Raw genomic sequence first — 7,714 nt, forward strand, 5'->3', positions numbered from 1 at the left:
GATGACGGATAGATATACTCTGGGCCCTCTCAGTGGAATGTCGTCTAATGTCTTGCAAGCATATGAATAAGTTCATAAGAGACCACATACCACGGTACGAGTAAAGAGTACTTGTCAGGAGACGAGGTTGAACAAGGTATAGAGTGATACCGAAGATCAAACCTCGGACAAGTAAAATATCGCGTGACAAAGGGAATTGGTATTGTATGTGAATGGTTCATTCGATCACTAAAGTCATCGTTTAATATGTGGGAGCCATTATGGATCTCCAGATCCCGCTATTGGTTATTGGTCGGAGTGAGTACTCAACCATGTCCGCATAGTTCACGAACCGTAGGGTGACACACTTAAAGTTGGATGTTGAAATGGTAGAACTTGAATATGGAATGGAGTTCGAATATTTGTTCGGAGTCCCGGATGAGATCCCGGACATCATGAGGAGTTCCGGAATGGTCCGGAGAATAAGATTCATATATAGGATGTCATTTTATGTGAATCTGAAGGTATATATGATGCCCCCCCACGGGGGCCTCACAGCGTATCCACGATAGGGGGACCAGCCCGCGCCGTTCGATCTTGGAGGCAGCGCCCGCGTCGATCCGGACCGCCCGTCTTCGGAACAAAACCGAAACCGACGAAACCTAGCCCGAAGGCCCAATCCCCTCGCTTCCTCCTCCCCAATCGACTGGCCTCCTCCTCCCCCAATCGCACCTCGTCCAGTTGCCGCCGCCGCCCCCACGTCGATCCCAACCGCGCCTCCGCCCGTCGCCGCTGCCGACGACGAAGGTCCCAGACCGCGCCCCATCCCCGTCGTTTGTGCCTCGTGGTCTTCTCCATCGAGACAGCAAGCCGCCTCTCTCCCAATCCCCGCACGCGGCTGTCTCCCCAATCCCCTCCCTCCTGGATGGGAATAGGCGAAGCCGCACCGCGTCGCAAGAGGGAGCCTGGAGCGGCGAAATCAGCTACGTCGACGAATCGAGCGTGGCCGCATCTCGTGTGGTCTTCCTCTTACGTCCCAGTCTGAATCTCCTCATGAACACGTGAGGGAGGTGATACTGACTCGAGCGCCGCCGCAGTTCCCTTCCCTGGAAGCCTACAGCTCCACGGGTCCTGCTCGATGGTCGTGCTTGTCGCGTGCCCGTGGGCTGGGCGCCTGAAGCAGGGCAAGGCAGAGCATGCGCTGGCCTATGAACTTTGCTATTTTTCAGGTATTCTCTATTCTATATAGCTCTGTATGCTTTGCGGTAAAATATCAGTTAGATCGGTTCACTGGAGAGCGGATGTTGATGCTGCCCTTTGCAGGTATCAGGAAATGGAATCACCTGATGTTTGCAAGCCATGCCCGACATAACTGGTCGATGTAAATATGGTGCCAAATGAGATTGTATTTCTTGGTGTACTGTAACCGTGGAGGATTGGTTGATCAAGGACTCATGTAGACTCGTCGTTTTCTTGTTAGATGAGATGTTGCTCAAGGAGAATAATATTTGATCAATGAAGCTAACATACACATGAGTCAAAGGATTCAGTTCATGCCTCTTAGTGTTGTTGTTTCATTTATGCTAGCTTCATTAACATGCAGCTAGAACAACAACAGAGATACAAGGTTTGTATTTCTATTTTGTGTAGAGTTTATTCAGTTCAACTCATCGGTGGAAGATGCTGACCTGACTGCTAATATTCTCTCTTATGACTCATTTATTTCTGGTGGACTTGTAGCATGATGAAGACACTCGAGAGACCTGCAATAACTCTCTTATGTCTCCTCCGGCGCCCCATACATGCAGCTAGAACAACAACAGAGACACAAGGTCTGTACTTCTATTTTGTGTAGAGTTTATTAAGTGACCTGACTGCTGATATTCTCTCTTATGACTCATTTATTTCCCCTGGACTTGTAGCATGATGAAGACACTCGAGAGACCTGCAATAAGTGGAGACGAGATAATGGTAGTATGATTCAGATTTGAGGAAACACCGTGTGACTTGCTTCTCTTCAGTGGATGTTTACGCAAGATAATCTCTGCGAAAACTTGAATTTTTTTATGGTTTGAGTTAATTGATGGTAGATTGCTATTGTTTGTACATATGTTTGTTATGCACTTACCGTTTACTCATGATATAGTTTTAACTCAAGCATGGTTAATATAGTGTTCGGAGAAGATGAGAAAGGATCATTTCTCTTAAATGTTTCACCAAGGTACATGGGTGCAACTTTGTTGTATTGAACATGATTCATTTGCATTGGTTTAGCTTTGGGTGATGCAAGCCCTAATCATATTTACATTTCCTTTCCGTTGTCGCTTTTAAAGACCATGTTGCGATGGCCGACAATGCATTGCCTATGTAGATGATAATTTTAGCGTTCCTTGTCTCGGCAAAATCAACAACTGTTAATTTCTATATTATATATATTCCTCTGGTTATTTACTGTGGTTTGTGATGATTTGTAAAACGTAAAAATTATTAGCATTTCCCTATCTATACATGGGTCTTACGGGATCATGTGCCAAGGCGCACCCAATATGTATTTTTTTTTCTTTAGGTAGCGGCTTTTGAAGAGAACAGAAGTCTATGGACTGAGCTAACATACATATGAGTCAAAGGATTCAGTTCATGCCTCTTACTGTTGGTTTTTCATTTATGTTGGCTTTATTAACGAGAATCAGTAATGTATTATTTTCATCATCTTCTGTACAATAGATGTTGATGATTCATCTTCAGATATATGTTCGTTTTTGGGACCAGAGTACCAATTCAATAGGCTGCTAGATGGACTGGAAACCAGATATGGTAAGGCCTCCAAGATAGGTGTTGTTATTTATACATATTTGTTCGCCATGCATTGTCGGATGCCAAATGTTTTCATGCTAATTTTTTTTTGCGTTTGTCGCAGTTTTCTCTGCAATTTCAGGTCCATTGCGTGCCTAATGCTATCTCCTTGTGGACCCAGGCAGGGAAATATCCTAGGATGCATCTTGCTGAATTTATCAATTTTATTCTATTTGAAAACGTGGTATGCTTCACCAAGCCTTCGACATGTCAAAAATACTCTGCTATTTTGATCATACTTGCTATTTTGATTCATCTGGGGTAGCTATGATCTATTATTAGTATATCCTGGTATATGTGCTCCCCTTTAGGTTATGCTTGACAATTATGCATCATATCAATTTATGTTATCTCAGATGTTGGATTTTATAAATAGCGCTCTTAATAGCCTTTGTGGATGCCTGTCACCTAATGTTTCTAACTATTAGCGGTAAGGGTTATTGCATTTTTCTTAAGTTGGCCTTCATAGTAATATGATTTCTCCATTAACAGAAAAATATAGGTAATACTGCTGACCTCAAAATAGAAATTAGCTTTCCTAGGTACTTTATCTTTCAACCTTTCCACTTGGTAGGAATATTTTGTTCAGGTTCAGAGATGGTTCTTCATTCTTGGCTTGGGTTGAACTTGCTCTTTGTTATTAGGCTGCTTCTTTTAGGGTTAATGTGTGAGTTCCTCTTTTCAATTTAGTACATCCACCCTGTGTGTAAATGTTTTATTTATTTGTTGTATGTCCTCTTCCTTTAACTCATCTCTAGCATGAAGAGCTTGCTCACCACTATTGCTTCCAGTCAGGATGGGATGATGTTGTTTAGGAGGTGTTCATAGTACCAGGTCTCCATAGACATGACCGTTTCAGAATAGGAACAAGGTAATAACACTCCTGATTGAGAATCTCATGGCGTGTCTATTGTTTCTGGATTACACCTTCCCATGTGCTGTGACTATTGTTCCCTTGATTGACAATCTCATGCAACACTTCAGAGATTGTTAGTTAAATTTGTATGCAAATATGCAATCTTATACTATCACACGCACTTTAGTTTAAAATGCTTAACATAGATATCGAACTGCATTTTTGTATTATTTTTAGTTGTTGTACTATTATTCCTCCTATTTTGTCAGCCCAGAAAGATAAAGGGAAGTTTCTGCTGCACAAAGATTCATAAATGGGATACATAATAGATCATCTCTTACGTATCTGATTATCTATGTCCAGGATGCAGTCTAGGTGTTTGAAAACTGAAGTGAAACCTGCTATGTAAGGACATTGTTCGTATTTTGCAATGCAACTATTCCAGATGCTTTAGATTTCAGAGCATTTGGGTTGTTATGCATGTATGAATGTTTTCTCTTTATGTTGTGCATTTGAACTGTGGTAGTTTGGAGTGTGCTCGTTTATTTACCTGCATGCTTCTTTTGCTTGTATCAACACCCATTTGTTCTAATTATATTTTGTTGTGCTTTCTACTGCTTTTAGTGCAGTTTAATTCATAGAAAGTAAGCACAGTTAAGCATGTTAACCTCTTCTTTTTCTTAGATGCATCTTACATCACTACAAAATATGATATGGTGTCGAGTGTTGCTCTGTTCTTTCATTCTGTCAATTGTGGTATATTGCAAAGCTACTCGTTCTTTGGCGTAGCTCCTGAGATGAGACTTGTTCTTCAGTTTCTCAAGATGTTTGTGAGCACCCAGCTCCGATGCCTCATTTAGCTTTCATGTCATCCTATGTTATGGTGGTTAAACCTGTAGTTGGTCATTTTGACAGTCAATGTAAAATGAGCCAACCCGACCGTAGAGCCTAAGCAAAAAAACAAAGGCTGACTGACGTTTGCCCATGGAAATAGTGGATTAGTTCGTATCCCTTCAAGAATCAATAGTTGTGATACCTTGAAGAATAATGAAGAAATTATGCTGTGTACGATTAGTGAAAGGTAATTCTCATAGACATAGGCCCTTTTAATTGTTCATCATATTCCTCTGATATATTATCCATGTTTTTGAGATTATGTTTCCTAAACAGTTGTCTTTCCTTTCCATGTGGCTTAGCTACAAGTGTTTAGTATTGAAGCACCTCTTTCTTTGTTGTCTTTTTTTTTCTTAACTGTATCCTGCTCATATCCTGGAAATATTTGGAGTAAACTTAGGTATAGAAAACGTTAGTTTATATTTAGGATGGTGCACTTCTCAAAATAAAATCAATATTCTTTACTTAGTGGCTGCGTTGCCAAAATGTGGTCATGTGTACTCAATACTACTGTGATAGTAGGCTGATACGCATAAAGTTTTTAGATGCAGCATTAGAGCTTATTCCGTTTACATTGGTTTCTATTTCTAGATATCTACATGATGTGGTGTTTCCTTATGATTCTGTTTTTCCGTTGAATACATTTAGTTCTAATCAGAATTACAATAGATTTGTTGTAGGGTCTAAGAGTCTTTTAGTAGAGTACCGAGATTTTTAAAAAAGTGTCTTCTACCCATGAATAGTCTCCTTCAAACAAGTGAAAGTGCCAATGATCTACGTTTTACGAGTTCATTCTTTTATACATATCATTACACATAGTTTTTCCAGATGGGCTCTTCCACTTGCCACTTGATATCAGAATTTAAAGTGGAAGGCCTTTTTTACTGCTATGTTGGATCTCAAGGAATACTAAGATATAATAGACATGATGTAGTTATGACCATCTACCTTTTATAAAATACTGCTGCCCCTTTTTTAATGGTAGATTTCTTTTGTTTAGAAATGGAAATACTGCTTAGGTCATCCTATGGACCCGCTACGTTTTCTTTGCTCTACATGTTTGGTTTCTTCTCAAATTTATTTTATACTGTCACATTGTTCAGTCAAGGAACAACTCGAGCAACATGTACATATTTCAGGCAATGGAACCTGTGATGGCTTGCTAAGAGCTGGAGAAAAGCATTTATAGTGTCCCTTACAGGTGGATGTATGCTTGTATTTCTGCTTGGATACTGTATGAAGAAACTTAAAAATGTATATTCAAATTTGGTGCACCATATTTCTTTTTATTGTGCCATACTTTGTCCATGACAGCAAGTATGATTTGTGTCGCAGACGTTGAGAAAATCCTCTTGACCCACTAAATATCCATGGCTACTGATCTGGTGAAACTAATATTGGTAGCAAGTTGAACTGTACTTCATGGATGACAAGATGTAGTTATGTCGCTTCACGTTGTATGATAATATCATTTGCCCATTTCACTTCCAAACTAAAATCGCTGATTATAAGTTAATTGGTTCATTCCCAATTATGTGCTCTCTTCCCATCTGTTATTTAGATTATGTGCCTTTTAATTTGAATCCTCTCTGATGTGTGCAGACATGAAATATTTTCAATTGCTTTTCAGTTCTGAAATTAGCTCCTCTCTTCATGTATTGCCGTGGGACTAATCAAGGACCTGATCATCGAAGGTGGCGGTAAGGCGTGTGAGCAATTAATTATCAGGTGTTAGCTTGGAAAGGCATATGCAAGTGTTGTCTTTGGGAGCCTTGAATTCCTGCAAGTTCATTTCCAACAACAAATGTAGATTTTGATTCCTAAATATAATAAGAAACTGAATCTGTATTACATTTTCGTTCAGTAATATGTGACTATCTGTGCCAGTTTTGTACATATTAGAAAAAAAACTACAATCAAGACAAATTTAAACACATGTTATCTGATTCTTTATGAATATTTGAAATAGGGTTTTATCATCGATTTGTACAAATGCTAACACGGAGGTTTGTTAATTCTGGAGCTTTTGTAATTCTCAAAATATATTGCTTTAGTGAAATTTTTAGTGCAGTTATATAAAAGTTATATAAAATGTATATTGGCAAGAGCTTCACGGGATCGTGCGCCAAGGCGCACATCTAAATCTAGTTAAAATGATGCGGAAGGTTCTATGGAAGGTTCTAGAAGGTTCTAGAAAAGTCCGGAAGAAACCACCAAGGAAGGTGGAGTCCACATGGGACTCCACCTCCATGGCCGGCCAACCCTAGTGGGGGTGGAGTCCCAAGTGGACTCCCCCTTAGGGGGCCGGCCACCCCCCCATATGGGAGGTGGAACTCCCACCTCTAGTGGGAGTCCTAGCTTGGGTAGGTTTCCCCACCATATGGAAGGTTTTTGGTTCGGGTCTTATTCGAAGACTTGGAGACCAACACTTGGGGTTCCACCTATATAATGAGGGGCCAAGGGGAGGGGGCTGGCCACCCAAGAACCACCAAGGTGGCCGCACCCCTAGTGGCCGCCCCCCCCCCTCTCCCAAACCCTAGCGGCCCTCTCTCCTCCACCACATCCCGCACGCTTAGCGAAGCTCCGCCGGATTTCTCCACCACCACCGACACCACGCCGTCGTGCTGTCGGATTCAAGAGGAGCTACTACTTCCGCTGCCCGCTGGAACGGGAGGTGGACGTCGTCTTCATCAACAACCGAACGTGTGACCGAGTACGGAGGTGCTGCCCGTTCGTGGCGCCGGTGATCAAGATCTTCTACGCGCTTTTGCAAGCGGCAAGTGAACGTCTACCGCAGCAACAAGAGCCTCATCTTGTAGGCTTTGGAATCTCTTCAAGGGTGAGACTCGATAAACCCCTCGTTGCTACCGTCTTCTAGATTGCATCTTGGCTTGGATTGCGTTCTCGCGGTAGGAAAATTTTTGTTTTCTATGCAATGAATCCCTACAAAAGACAGTCAGGACATCTGCAGAAAGATTGTCGCAATTTCCAGGCGATGTTAAGGTGGGCAGGGCATGCTAATGCTCAGGCAGCACAGAGAAATCCTCGAGAACCCAGGAGCGAGATTCACTTGCCACCTCCTCCCGCGATTACGGACGACAATCGATCAGCTCAGAATAGCGGCAGCACCTC

General features: G+C 41.8%; 1 long non-coding RNA gene across 1 annotated transcript; it reads left to right on the plus strand.

The window, feature by feature from the left end:
- The first annotated feature begins 519 nt into the window (after positions 1-519).
- LOC127294308 (uncharacterized) lies at positions 520-6,655 on the plus strand. Its single transcript, XR_011742947.1, has 5 exons — positions 520-1,208; positions 1,303-1,606; positions 1,720-1,811; positions 1,902-2,793; positions 2,897-6,655. It is a non-coding gene; the product is annotated as an uncharacterized lncRNA (long non-coding RNA).
- The last annotated feature ends 1,059 nt before the right edge of the window (positions 6,656-7,714 follow it).

Source organism: Lolium perenne, chromosome 4 (assembly GCF_019359855.2).
Source record: "Lolium perenne isolate Kyuss_39 chromosome 4, Kyuss_2.0, whole genome shotgun sequence".
In the NCBI taxonomy this organism is placed as follows: Eukaryota; Viridiplantae; Streptophyta; class Magnoliopsida; order Poales; family Poaceae; genus Lolium; species Lolium perenne.